The 14,489-nt window shown below is 49.6% G+C and overlaps 1 pseudogene; it reads right to left on the reverse strand.

Moving 5' to 3' along the window:
* Nucleotides 1-6,097: 6,097 nt before the first annotated feature.
* Nucleotides 6,098-7,139, reverse strand: LOC101984444 (annotated as a pseudogene).
* Nucleotides 7,140-14,489: the final 7,350 nt, after the last annotated feature.

Here is a 14,489-nt window from a genome sequence, read left to right on the forward strand (position 1 = left end):
TCCTGTACTGCCCGCCCGTACTACGTGGCTGTATGGCACTACTCCTGTATGATAGCACCTGCACTACAGGACCATTCACGAGCCGGGCAAGGAGCTGGAGATTTAAACACACAGAGACACGGGTCATCCTTAAAACAGGAATGCCCCCTTTATTGTGTCCAGGGGCAGCTTATATACGGATCCTTAATTAATAGCCACGCCCCAGCCAAACCCACCAGAAACCACTCTCCTGCCATCAGGAATTCCTGAGGGTCTCGTGCTCAGAGCAGCTGCAAGCATAACACGTTGTTTACAAGAAATTCAGGATCTGGGGGTTCACAGCTCCCAACAGCCTCCCAAGTGCTGGGATTAAAGGCTTGTGCCACCACCACTTGGCTCACTGTTTGTATTTTCAAACATGTAATATATACTGTCTAACAGATCCCCGAGGCTTGCTACTACCGCCTACTCAAGTTTGTGTCCTTCAGAAAGCATCTCTCAATCCAGCCCTCAGCACCCCAGACCTTGGTAACCACCTTTCCACTCAACTTCTTTTGTGTGGTTGATAAACCCAGAGACACTCCACTGGAGAAAACTGATTTTCCCTCTTCTAGCAGGTATCAATTACAAACAGCTTCTGGGCTAGGGGTGGGACTTTGCGTCCACTTCCGTTCCTCTGTGCTGGGATTTTGCCCGGATTGAACCTGTGCAGGCCTTGGGCACGCTGTCACGGACTCTCTGAGTTCACATGTGTATCAGCCCTGATGTGTCTGGAGACAGTTTTCTGGGAGTGAGCCACCACTTCTGGCTCTTACCATCTCTTCACCTCTTCTTCTACATAGATCCCTGAGCCCTGAGAAGAAAGGTTTGGAAAAGACCTTTCATTCAGGGCTGACTGCTCTGAGAATCCCACTCTGCACAGTTGCCAGTTGTGGGTCTCTGTTCATTCCCGTCGAAGCCAGAAACAGCCCCCCTGATGAAGGCTGAGCAATGCAGTGAGGTGTGCCCCAGCCCCCAGGTTCTTAAGGGACCTAGATGGGTGGAGCAGGACCATGGAGCACCAAACCCCTGTGGGCTTCAGGCAAGTTGAAGGCTCTGGAGTGAGGAGACCTGTGTCTTGTTCCCAGAAGAGACAATGAACTGGTCCCTGGGGACTCAGTGTGATACCCTTTCTCTCCCTTGTGCATCACAAACAGCAGAAGTGACAGAATCAGCCCTTGGAGCCACACAAATCTGAACTTAGTTGCTGGCTCCTTCACTAACAAGGCAGTGGGACCTTGGACAAGTGACATCATCACTTGGAACCTCAGGTTTTTTTTTTAATCTGTGCAATGGGTGCAATACTGGTTACCTCATGGAAGTGTTGGGAGAGGTGCTGCACCTTCAGGAGAGTTCCAGTCAGGGCTTAGAGGACACTGGTGACAGAACTGAAGCTCCAGGAGCACTTAGTGCCCAGTACTGGGATCTGGGGGCACACCAATGCCTCTTCCTAGCCAGTGCCCAGTACCGGGGTCTGGGGGAGCACACACTAATGCCTCTTTCTGGTCAGTGCCCAGTACCGGGGTCTGGGGGAGCACACACTAATGCCTCTTTCTGGTCAGTGCCCAGTACAGTGCAGACTTCTAGGCCATATCCCAGGTCTACATAGCCAGAAATCCCAGGGAGGCTCCTGAGTTCTGCCTCCTCACCAAGAACTCTAAGTGACTTTAATCTTCAGTCAGTTTGGGGCAACAGGGCAGGAGTCTGAGATCCAGCTAGTTCAGGCTCCTGGTGGAGCAAATGTGGCCAATGCAGGGGGCAGGGACCTTGTCCCACCTCTTGGTTTCTCCTGGTCTGGGTCCCCAGTGGGTCCTTCCACTTTGGTAACACATAGCAGACATTCTCTGGGTACCTTTGCAAAACCAAACATGCAAGGGCCTTGGTCCATCCCACAGGCTATGCCAAGGAGCTGCTCTCAAAAAAGTGGGTTCTGCTGAGGAGGCCAAGAAAGCACTTACGCTCGAGCAGCATGCTCCCCAAGGGGCTGCTTCTGGCCTGGATTCTGCCTCCTGTGGGTTAGCTGAGGGGGAGTCAGTTGCTCCAACCTTGACAGAAAGCTGGTCTAACAGGATGGCGGCAAGCCAAGCATCACCACTGTTTGGCTCAGGAGAGTTGCTCTCTCCGACAGGAAGTCTTTAATCTCTACAATGGCGGGAATCGTGAGCAGAGAATCAAGCTTCCTGTTCCAGGAATTCTGTGGGATTGGCAACCCAACCCTCTACAAAGAGAGCCCCCTTCTACCTGAACATGTCCAGGGGTTCATTATCTGTGGAGCTTGAGAAAACAACATTCGCCACAACTGCGCATTGCCCACACTCATATTAGCTCATCCTCTGGGAATGATGAACCCAGTGGGCCGGCAGGCTTAGCTGGGATGGTCCATAATTTCCTCAAAGTGTCCCTCAGCTCCAAATCTGGTAGCAGAGCTGCCCCAATCCTACGAGGAAACCCTCAAGCACAAGAGTTCTCTTTGGGTGGGGACTGTGTCTCTTCTGTAATTGGTCTCAACAACGGCTCCTCACGTTCTCCAGTGCCTGCCTCTTCTAGAAGAAGCAGGGCTCAGAAGGCCCTCTGGATAATGCTTTGTGGGGAAACTGCATCTCCAGAGAGCTCTGGATTCTTACACGGGAGACAGTCACATGTCCACAGCCTCTCACTCATTCATTCCATGGTGTGTGTGTGTGTGTGTGTGTGTGTGTGTGTGTGTGTGTATGTGTGTGTGTCGATGGTGTGTGTGTGTGTGTTTTTATGTGTATGTATGCTTGCACACCTGTGTATACACGTGTGTTTGCCAGAGGACCGCCTCATGTGCTTTTCTTCAGGAATCACCTACCTTGGTTTTTATTTTCCATGTTTATTTTATGTGCATGTGTATATATGTGGGGGGGGCACGTGTTTTCCACGTGGAGGTCAGAGGTCAACTTGCGTGAGTCAGCTCTCTCTGTTCACCATGTGGGTCATGGGGCTTGAACTCAGGTTGTCAGGCTTGGTGGCAGGTACCTTTGCTCCCTGAGTCATCTCATGGGCAGCACCTTGGTTTTTGAGACAAGGTTTCTCATTGGCCTGGATCCCACAAAGGAGAGCCAGCCCCAGGCATCTGCTTCTCTCCATCTCTCCAGCTGTGGAGCCACAAGGGGTAGTTTATGCCGGAGCTAGGACTCACCACAGCCTTCTCCCCAACCCGAGGAGCGTCTTGTAGTGAGGAGTGGTGGCGGGCCACTTCCAGCCACCCAGCTAGCTTTACCCGAAATAATTACACGGAAACTGTATTCTTTTAAACACTGCCTGGCCCATTAGTTCCAGCCTCTTATTGGCTAATTCTCACATATTGATCTAACCCACTTCTAATATTCTGTGTAGCACCACGAGCTGGCTTACCAGGAAAGATCTTAACCTGCGTCTGTTTGGAGTGGGAGAATCATGGTGACTGCCTGACTCGGCTTCTTTCTCCCAGCATTCTGTTCAGTCTTCTCCGCCTACCTAATTTTTCTGTCCTATCAAAGGGCCAAGGCAGTCTCTTTATTTAACCAACGAAATTAACACAAAACAGAAGACTCTCCCCCATTAGCGACTTACAGCACTAGCCTCAGGAAAAGAGGGCAAAGACTATGTTCTTTGGGGGGAGGGGGAGTTGAGACAGGGTTTCTCTATGTATTGTCCTGGCTGTACTGGATCTCACTCTGTAGATCAGCCTGCCCTCAAGCTCCCAGAGATTCATCTGCCTCTGCCTCCCAAGTCCTGGGATTAAAGGTGTGTGTCACCACCACCAGTTAGGATGGTGTTCCTTTGCTTACTTTCTCATAGGAAGCAGGGAGGAAGAAATGGGTTAATATTCACAATTTCATGTGAGTTAGAGGAAAGAACCACGGGGGGGAAAGCTCAGCAAAGCCGGGCAGGGCTATTGTATGATGTTTTGATCGCATTCTGACAAAACTAGCCACTAGCTGACCCAAATTAACTATAGAGGTCTTGGAGGACTGAGGACAGAGAGACAGGAGATCACTGCTTTTTTTCACTGCTTCTCTGGTCATTCAGATCCTTACCCCCATATCTGACTCCCAATTTTTTATTGATAAAGAATAATTAGGTAAACTCTTTGCCTGGCATCCAACTCAGGGCACAAAATCACAAGATAGCCACTTGCTGCTGGCTTTGCAGCCACTGAAGCTGCTTCTTGCAAGGGCAGCCACCATCAGCAGCTGCAGTTATAGCCACCAGAGTCAGCTCGTTTTTCCTCCCTTGCCCAAGCCCTCTGAGCGAGTCTAGGATTTTCCCGTTGCAGCCTCTCCAGAGCAGCCTCTGGCTGTCTCCCAAACTCCACAGGTGCCTGGGCTCCAAGGACCGCCAGAATTGGCTGCCCACGACCGCCAGCTCTGCCTTCAGGGAGCGCTCATCACACGTGTGCTTTGCCTTCCACACGTTCCCCGCATCTGCTTTTCAGATGGCTGGCTCCTTGGTGCCGTCTTCCTGTGAGTTGCAGGCTTCTCCTGGACCCGCTCCTCTAGATGCTGCCACACTAGGTGAGCCACCTCAATACCCTTCAGGCTTCTATTGTGGCAATGGCCACACACTCTTAGTTCACAGCTACATGTGAGCAGGGCAAGCGCCCTCAGCCAGGCTGTTCACTACTTGAGTTCTCTGTGCAGCCGTGCTACCCAGCGACAGCGATTGTCACTTCACGGTCATCGTCAGCAGATTTGGTGAGACACCTGGGAATTCTTAAAGGGGAGAATCACTTAAAAGAAAGAAAGGAAGAAAAGGAGGGAGGGAGGGAGGGAGAAAGAAAGAACGGAAGGAAGGAAGGAAGGAAGGAAGGAAGGAAGGAAGGAAGGAAGGAAGGGAGCTGAGCAGTGGTGGCTCACATCTTTAATCCCAGCACTCGGGAGGCAGAGGCAGGCAGATCTCTGTGAGTTTGAGGCCAGCCTGGTCTACAAGAGCTAGGCTAGTTCCAGGACAGTCCCCAAAGCTACAGACAAACCCTGTCTTGAAAACCAAAAAGAAAAAAGAATTAGTTTTTCTCCACGTTAAAATAGGAAACAATATTACAATCGAGGGAATTAGTTTTTTTTTTAAGATTCCACAATGGATGATTTAAAAATGGAACAATTAAATGAAGGGATAATTAACTTAGCTGCTATTTATATAATGTCAATTATAATCACTATCAGGTGGTAATTCTTGTTTTATACTTAAGAAATTTGTTTGATATCAGATGCCAAATATGAAAAACTGATAAGATAAAATCCTCATAAAGACAGACTAATGGATCTAAGAAAAATATTCAAACACAGACAGAGGACTTTAGCGCAGAAGTTACCACACCATTGCATTATGAAATTGAAGAGGAGAGGCCCAAGGGTATTTGAAAACCAACCTTAATTTAACCATTTACCTTTCGAGAATGACCACTAGATGACAGGCACCCCCAAGGCTATGCAGAAGTTAACTGGGAACCTATAGAAATGTTAGATTTGAAGAAATTTAAGGAAACAATAGTTTCAAATGGCATGCGTTCACCTTTTGTGAAGCAGATGTCAGAACAGAATTATTCCACAAGACTGGAAAGATTTAGCTACAGCCGTATTGGAAGTTGAGAACCTGGTGGGGAGATGAAGCTGTGGCCATTGAACAACATGGTGGGATTAGAGGCTGTGAGATTTCCCAAGATTAAGTCCTCAGTGAGGACCATTACATTGATGTGGACAGATTACATTTGACGACACACCTGGGCCCTATGCTGTAGAGCAGCTTTGAATGCTTGGGACAAGAATGAAGAATCAGGAAAGAGGACCAAGCCACTTAATAAAATTATAAAAGGCCCAACTTATAAAATTTAAAAGGCCCAAAAGGAGCCCTCACTGATTTTTTTTTACAAAGATTGACTTTAGTTGTAAGTAGAATGATATCAGATCCAGAAGATAGACAAATATTAATTAAATATTTGGCTTTTGAAAATGCTAATTCAGCATGTAAAAGGGTGATCAGCCTTTAAAGGCAAGATCAGCACCCATAGGTGAGTGGATTGGAAATACAGCTGACACTGGATCTCATGCTTATGATAATACTTAGATAGGAGAAATTTTTTTTTCAAAATCCAATATACCACTATACTATGGTATACTTAAACCCTCAACCCTTTATTACATTGACTCTTTGTATATGGGAGGGCACTCATGTGCATGTCAGAAACAACTGGTAGCGTGGGTTCTCTCTGCCTTGTGTGTCAGGCATGGCCCCAGTGTCTTTACCCTTGAGCCATCTCTCTGGTCTGCTCTTCACATTTACCAGGGGAGTCCCAGTCACTTGATTTAATGAGGCATTTTCTGCATAAGCACCAAAGGATGCCAAGAGCTTGTTTTTGGACCAAATCTCCATGTACTCAAAAATCCAAGAGAAGACAAAAGCTGTTAACGAACTCCAGTCTGAGAACCTGCACTAGGCAGTCCTTTTCAAAGGCCGTTCTCTTCACAGAGAAGATAAGAAGTGCCTGAAGTCCAGCTTTGGGTTCTTCTCAGATGCACTCTGACTAAGCAGCGCTTTTAGTTGAGAGAAGTGTTTCTTTCTTTTGCTCCCACTCCTTGAGGAGCAGATGGGTGTTGACTGTCCAGATGCAGGTGTTCTGAAAGTCAAAGAGGGGCTTTTGCCTTTGGAATCAGACATCTTATGACTTGGGTGCGTGGAGCCTGGGGTATTTCTCTTTGGTGTTTTCAGGTTGGCTTTGTTTGTAGCTGTGGCTGCGTTGCTCTTCAGTGCTGACAGGAAGCTTCTACTCTTGCCATGGTGTTTCACTGTTTTGTTGCATGTTCTACAGGTAACCAGCAGAACACTTGTGGAGTCTTTGTACTTTCTCAACAGCTTTGCTTCTTTAAAACTGAGTGTATAATTTCTTGCTTCTCAATTAAGGAGTTTCTGTATCTTGGGTGTCAGTTTGGCCTTGGGTTTGAGGCGCACTCTAGAGTTATCCAGAACCAACAACTGGAAGCAGTGTGGACATGTTTCTTCAAAAGCGCTGTTTTCTTCGTGTGTCGAATTGTAGGCCCAGAGGAGGTAGAGGGCCTGGCCAGGGCAGTTTTCCACCGGGCCGCGAGCCGCTGCTTCAAGGTAGTGCTTCTGCCGCATAGCTAGCGCACCCAGCCGCCGAGACGCCGCGAAACACCACGCCTATAGGAGAAATTTTTAAGAAAAATCAAAGGGTTAGATTTTAATTTTGGTAAAGCAGGTGATCTGAAAAGGGATTGTAAGTCAGGTGTTCCTAGGGACAATATATTTCTTTCTAAGATAATCCAAACAGAAAGCCCCAGCCTTCTGGAATATGTGGAAGGTGTGGCAAAGGCTGACACTGGACTAACGATTGCAGATTAGCAAGGGACAGGCAGGGTAACCCTTTGCTACCAGGAAACACCATGGGGGCCTCTTGCAGGCCCCCTTATCAAATTTGTTTCACCCATTCCCTGTCAGCATTGGGGAAATTCCTCTACAGAGCAATTAAAAGACTTAATGCCTGCTATGGTATTAATACCTATTGTGGTATCCATACTGCTCTGGATGACAGAACAGCTTTAGAAGATAAAACAAAAAATTGAGAAAACATAAAGCAAACATTTTGGCCAACTTCTATAAATGATCAAAGACCAAAGTTAGAAATATGAATCAATGGCATTGCAATTGAGGTTTTGGTAGACACAGGGGCAGATGTAATAATAATTGCAACACAATCTTGGCATCCATATCGGCCTCTTCAGGAGGCAATGCTCAGTTTTTAGGGATTGGAATTTTAAAATAAGGCACAAGGTGGGTCCAATGTGTGGGGCCAGAAGGACAGAGAGGAAAATTAAAGGCGTGTGTGGCTGACACAATGATGAATTTATGGGGATGTGATTTGTTACAGCACTGGAATACCCAGATTAACTCCAGTCTCAGAAACAACCCTTAAACTCCTGCATGATTCTGAGAAAATATTAAAAGAACATTCACCAACCATGCAGGCTGTACATAAACAGAACGCAGCAGCTGCTGATCTTTCAAAGGTAGCAACAGACCTATATTTAAAATGGTTAATTGACAAACCTGTCTGGGTAGAACAATGACCTTTGATATCAGAAAAATTATAAGCATTAGAACAGCTGGTACCAGAGCAGCTAAATGCTCAGCATATTGAAGAACTGCCCAGTCCTTGGAATTCTCCTATATTTGTTATTAAAAAGAAATCTGGAAAATGGAGAATGGTAACAGATCTAAGAGCTATTAATAAGATAATCCAGCTCTTTACAGCCTGGACTTCCTTTGATAAAGAATAATTAGATAAACACTTCACAGGGTCATTTTTGATGGGGTGGCTGGAGAAACAGGCTCAAGAAAGCTTATCTGGTAATAAAACATCCTTGATTCTCAACGATCTCACCACTCACAGCATCTCGGGAACCTGAGGTTCAAGATGCTTGCTGGAGCATCCTGTGTGTGAGTGATGCCCGCTCCAGTGGGCTAAATGTTCCCATTTTCTGGCAATGAGTTACAGAACGTTTGTGTTGTGGCAAAGAAGAACAGGTTGTGGTCATCTCTGAAGCCACTCTGGCCAAACCTGAGGCTAACAGCACGCTTAGCTTGTGTGGCCACAGGACCGGGCACAGGAGTGCCCCCCTCAGCCACTCTTCAACTCTTGCTTGTCCTTTCCTAGAGGATGAAGGCGCAGGGTCTTTCTAGACACTGGCCACCCTGACTTCAGGGCCGGTCCCAGAGAGGCAGAAGTCAGGGCAGATTTAGGCAGAGATATGGCCACCTTGGTCCTTCTGAACCTCAGTTTCCTTGTTTGTGAAATAGACATCGCTGGCTATGTTAAAGAAACCGCAGAAGCCTCCGGCACAGACTCCTGACAACTGACAGTGGCTAGGACCCCTGGAGCAGAAGGTTCAGTCTAACCCTGCTCAGTTTTGATTCTTCATCTGTATATTTTCAAAGTCCTGAGGATGAGGTCATGTGTAAACTGACCAGCACAGGGCCTGAGTTTGATTACGTGTGCCCAAGACACACTGGGAAGGCATCTGTACTGCTTAGGTGGTTTTTGTGTTTGTTTTTAACTTGACACTAGCTAAAGTCATTTGGCAGGAGGGAACCCCAACAGAGAGAATGCCTCCATCCAACTGACCCGCAGGCTAGTTGTGGGGCATTTTCTTGATTAATGGTTGATGTGGGAGGGCCGGGTCCATTGAGGGAGGTGCCACTGCTGGGCAGATGGTCCTGGGTTGCAGAGAAATGCAGGCTGAGCAAGTCATGGAGTTAAGTCAGTAACCAGCACCCTCTTTGGTCTTTGCTCCAGTTCTTGCCTGGGCTTCTCTCAGTGATGAACTATAATATAAGCTGTAAGCTGAAATAAATATTCCTCCCCAAGCTGCTTTCAGTATCACAACATAAACCAAACAGAACAGCATCCCAGGAGTTGGTGGGCAGTTAGTTAGGTCCACCAAAGGTGTCCATGTGCCTTCCTGACGAAGCCGCCCTCAGGCTTAGTGAAGAGGATGAGGGTAAAGGAAGTGGAAGAACTTTCTAGATGTTTTTGCAGCTTTAAGTTCTGGTTTTGGAGTTGGAGTTTATGACACCGGGGAGGTGCCCGCTGGGAGATCACGTGCTCAGAGGAGGGGGGGCACCAACTAGAGGTTATTCACAAGTGTGACCTCACGGCCCTTACTTCCTGTGTGAACCTTCCCATCTGCTGACTCAGCTTCACAGAGCTCCACTCAGGAAGCAAGGGCTGCATGGGCCCGGTCAGCAGCCTCATCCTGGGGTGTGCAGCCTCACTCTTCCTCGGGTCGTCCGAATGTGAGCCCAACACCTCACATCACTGGCCAGTTCCTCTCAGAGACGGCAAGGCAGTACTTCTGGGTATTCAACCTTCCTGATGCTGCGACCCTTTCATACAGTTCCTTGTATGGTGTGGTGACCCCAACCATACAATGATTTTGTTGCTACTACTTCGTGACTGTAATTTTGCTACTGCTGTGCATCATCACGCAAATATCTGATAAGCAACCCGTGTAAAAGGGTCATTCAATCTCCAACGGGGTCACGACCCACAAGGTGGGAACCCCTGAACTAGAGCCTGAAAGGTTCTGGATTTACATTTGTTGAGATTTCAAAATGGCAGCCTGTTAGCTTTGGGTGGCTGACAAAGTCTTTCTGTGGTGCTCCCAGAGGGAAGCCGCACATGTGAAAACCAAATATCAACTTGGGTATCATTCCTCAGGTGCCACCCACATCATTTTTTGAGGCAGGTTCTCTCACAGACCAGAACTTGCCAAGTAGGCTAACGTGGGTGACCACTGAGCCCCAAGAATCCACCGGTCTCCCCGCTCCCTGGTGCCAGGTTTACAGGTGTGTACCATCACACGTATGCACTGTCACACGTAGCGTTTTAAACTGGAGTTCTTGGCTGTTCATGCGACCCACGCTTTGCAGGCTAACACCCCTGTCAGCCCCGTGGAGGCCTCTACTGGGGTGATGAAGAGGAGGCAGCTGAATTGTAAAAACGCCAGGACACAGATCGGCAGATCGTCTCTGGGCTCTGGTTTTCTCCACCAGAAAAAGACAGTGTTAGACAAGGTGAGTTCTCAGGTCCCCGTGTGCCTGTTAGCAAATGTTGGTCTGTTGGGGGGAAAGGAGCCTTAGCAGACTCGGGGTGCTGCTGCTGACCTGCGAGGCAGGCAGAAGTTAATGGCTTAGCTGTTCCGTGGGCAAAGCCTGGTGCCCAGCTCCACGGTGTCTGACAGGCTTGGCTGCCGCGGGGCTCAGCAGGGAGATGTGCTAGGGAGAAAAGAGGGGTGAAGAGAGGGTCTTTCTCCTCCGAGGCTCCCCCTTTCACTAGGCTTGCTTCTAGCCTCCTCACCGCCTCACTGGGGCGGAGGCCAGGAGCTCCCTGCTGGTTTTTCCAGCCTGAGACATGCCTTCCATTGTTAGGCACCGTCAGCTGAGCCTCTGCTTCCTCTTCTAAGGCCGGTTCTTTCCATTTCTCCCCAACTCCCTGGCAGGGTGCAGAAGGCTGTGACCGGGAGTGGAAAGCCAGGAGGGTCAGGGGAAGGAGGTCTGGGCCATCCACAGACCTTGGCCTGTGGGGATGCAGGTGAGGAGAGAGGGAGAACTAAGAGCTGGCGTGAGGTATCTCCAGTGCTCCCTTCACAACCATCCAGACCTGTGTGGTCCTCCGCTCTCCACTTCGGAGGCCTCGGGAGCAGATGGGTGGGGACCTCAGGGAGCTCTGGCTGGGTGTCAGTAGGGTCCTGGAGGGTAGGGACAGAGATTAACCGATGGCGGTTCTGTGAGGATCGGCCAGTGCCAGGATTCACGGCAGCGTTCAGGGAGAACCCAGGCTTGGACGTCCCTTCCTGTGGGAAGATGGAAGCAGCTGAAGGGGTTTTCTGGCTGGCACTGCAGTCCGCACGCCATCTAACAACTGCTCATGTGCACAGAGCCATCTTGTAAATGGGCATTTAGGCAAAGCTGCACCAGAGAAATCTGGGTGGGGTGGGTGCTGGTCCAGGGTCAGGCTTCAGCGGGAGGGGGTGACTTTGGAAAGGGATTATCTTGGGCTCCTTGGGTGTTTGTCTGCCCGTCATTTGCTAACTGAAGAAGTGGCTTTGGGCCAAAAAGCATTCATCAAATGAACCGGATAGAATCATCCAACACAAGGACAGCGTTGTGGTTGTCCTATCCAGTGTGATGTCCACACAGTCTCACACACAGAAGCTGAGTTGAGTCACCACCCTGGGACTGGCCTTGTGACGCGGCTTCAGCTTCCTCATGCAAGGCACGCTCATGTGGGGGTAACTGGTGCTGCGGGTTTGGTGAAGTGGGGAGAACCTTGTGCAGAGCCTGGCGAGTGCCCAGGGGGCGCTGCCGTTTTATTAGACACTTGGGGGACATCTCTCAGCTGCTGGGGAGCTTTACAGTTGAGATGAAGAAATCAGAAGCACATATCAGAGGACTTAGACAATAAAGATAGGTGGGCGTGGCAGGGCACGAGTGGGACCCACAATATGCTGTCAGGAGGATGGGTCCGCACCCCGAAAGATCAGCTTTCTTGCCATGGCCCAGTTACTCATTTCCCAGTGCCCCTGCTCCCAGCTGTGAAGGACCAGCCTGCAGGGACTCCACACCCCACCTCTCCACAGTGAATAGACCTGATTGAGCATCAGTCTGACCCCAGCCTAGATCTGATAAGAGTGGCAGCTCCTTCAGGGTTGTCCCTTGGAAGTCTGCACAGGCTGATGCTGTAAAGAAGTCCTAACGCAGAAGTGGGGCACTCGGGGACCACAGCTCTGCAGAGACAAGACCGGATCAGACACAGAAGGAACAGCATGGTGGGGTCTTCCTCTCATCACTGCGACCACCTTGGACAATGAGCTTGAGAGAGGAAGGGCTTACTGCAGCTCACAGTTTCAGAGCGCGCAGTCCACGGGGGTTTGACCTCATATATGTCGTTAGAACACGTGGAGGTGAGAGATGTGGCTCCGTTCTTCGAAAAAAGTCATGCAGGAAGGCGCCAAGCAAGCTGCCGCCTCCATGGATAATCCCCATGATCTGTTCCTTCAATAGGGTCCTGCCTCCTACCTTGCGCCCCTCCCTGTGATGCCGCTACCTGATAAATCCATCAACGGATTGCATTCATTAGGTCAGAGCCCTCACGACGCAACTGTCTATGGAAAACATCCTTGCGGAGTCCCCATCCATAGGTGTTCCCAGGTCGTTCTCAGTCAGAAGGTGAAAAGATTGCATCACGGGGAGTAATGGAGGCTTCTGAGGAGAGCCGGGAAAGAGCCACGGGAGATCTACATCCTTTTCTGATGGCCTTCTGTAGGGACTCTGGTGGCTTAGGAAGCAGGATGACAGAGGAAGACGGAACTGTCTAGAACACCAGGAGTACATCGGCCCTGTAGAGACATCATGGCAAAGCATTACTGGTGTCTGGCAAACACCTGGATGCTGGCTGGGACGTCAGGAACTAGAGGAATGGCGTGTGTGTATCTTCAGAGAAAAGACTGGCTGAGTGAGTCAGGCTGCTTTCAGCTGCAAGCGACAGAAGCCCCAGCCCAACATGGGACACGCCGATGGGAATCAGCCGACTGGTGTCAGTAGGTGTGGCGGGCTTCTGTCAAAGGCAGTCTGGAGTTCAAAGTCACAGCAAGTACCTTATTACTTTCTGGTCTCCTTCCAAAGGAGGCATCTTCTGATTTCGTCCACCTTCCTAACTCAGATCAGTACGTCAAAAACATTATCAAAGAGATCGTCTTCTTCACGACAAAGGGGTGGCTTATAATTTATACTTGATTCAGAAATTGACTTTCGGGAAATTGTTTAGAGAACCATAATGGTTGGCAGTGGCCCTTGGACTATCAGCCTCTTGGTTCATGTCCAGGTAGTGAATGGCCTCTGTGGCCCAGACTGATTGGCAGGAGGCCCACAGTTCACGCTGGTGTTTCAGCTGGGGACACGTGTCATCCTCTTGAGAAGGTGCTAGCTGTCGGGGATCTGGCTCAGTGGCTTTTCCTAAGCCTGTTGTCAGGCATCAGGGGAAAGAACTGCATTGGTGAGCATAAACCATGTCAGCCTTACTCCTTAGGCTGGAGGTAGGTGAACTCATCTCCCACCCACGCGGCTGGGAAACTGTTAGCGGGGCTAATTACTGCCAGGGACAATGCTGGGTAGCCAGCCACGGGGCTGGGCTTGATTCTGTGGGCAGCCTGGTGATGCTGGAGGTTTTGATCTGGAAGTGAACTCTTTCAGATTGTGTTTCAGGAGGATTAATCTGACCACAGATATGGAAGCCAGAGGATGCTGGCAAGCCAGTGGGGTTATTAGGAGACCCAGGTGGGAGGTGGGGAGGACCACATGCAGGGATTAGAGTCAGCAAGGAAGAAGGGGGTGAAACAGGACTTGGTACTGTCAGACGTGAGATGCAGGTGAGTGAGAGGAAGATTCAGAGGTGTGCTGACGCTCCTGACCTGGGGGAACGTTTGGGGTTTCTGCTGTACTCTAGACCCCTCCCTGAGAGCCGACGGCCACCGATTGTACAGCACTAAATGCAAACAGCCTGGTGGGGCACAGCCCTCAGGCTAGCACTTGGGGAGCTAAGATAGGAGGAACCAGAGTCCAAGACCAACTGGGGCTACATAATGAGACCCCCCACACCGAATGGGGGGAGGAAGAAGGAGAGAGAGATACACACACACACACATACACACACGAGAAAGACAGACACACACAGAGGAGAGAGAGATCACGTTAGAGGCTGCATCACCCGTGAGTTGGCGGTGTAAGCTAGGCAGACCTTAGGTTGAAGAAGGCATCCTCGGGCACCCCCTCTTTGCAGCGTTTCACCTGGCCGGCATGCGTCCCTATTAGAACTTCATTCCAAGTTGTAGTTATGTCTTTAATCATATCCACACTGTAGCAGCCACATTTGTTTTGTTCGTTGAGGAAACTGC

Source organism: Microtus ochrogaster, chromosome 6 (genome assembly GCF_000317375.1).
Source record: "Microtus ochrogaster isolate Prairie Vole_2 chromosome 6, MicOch1.0, whole genome shotgun sequence".
Classification (NCBI taxonomy): Eukaryota; Metazoa; Chordata; class Mammalia; order Rodentia; family Cricetidae; genus Microtus; species Microtus ochrogaster.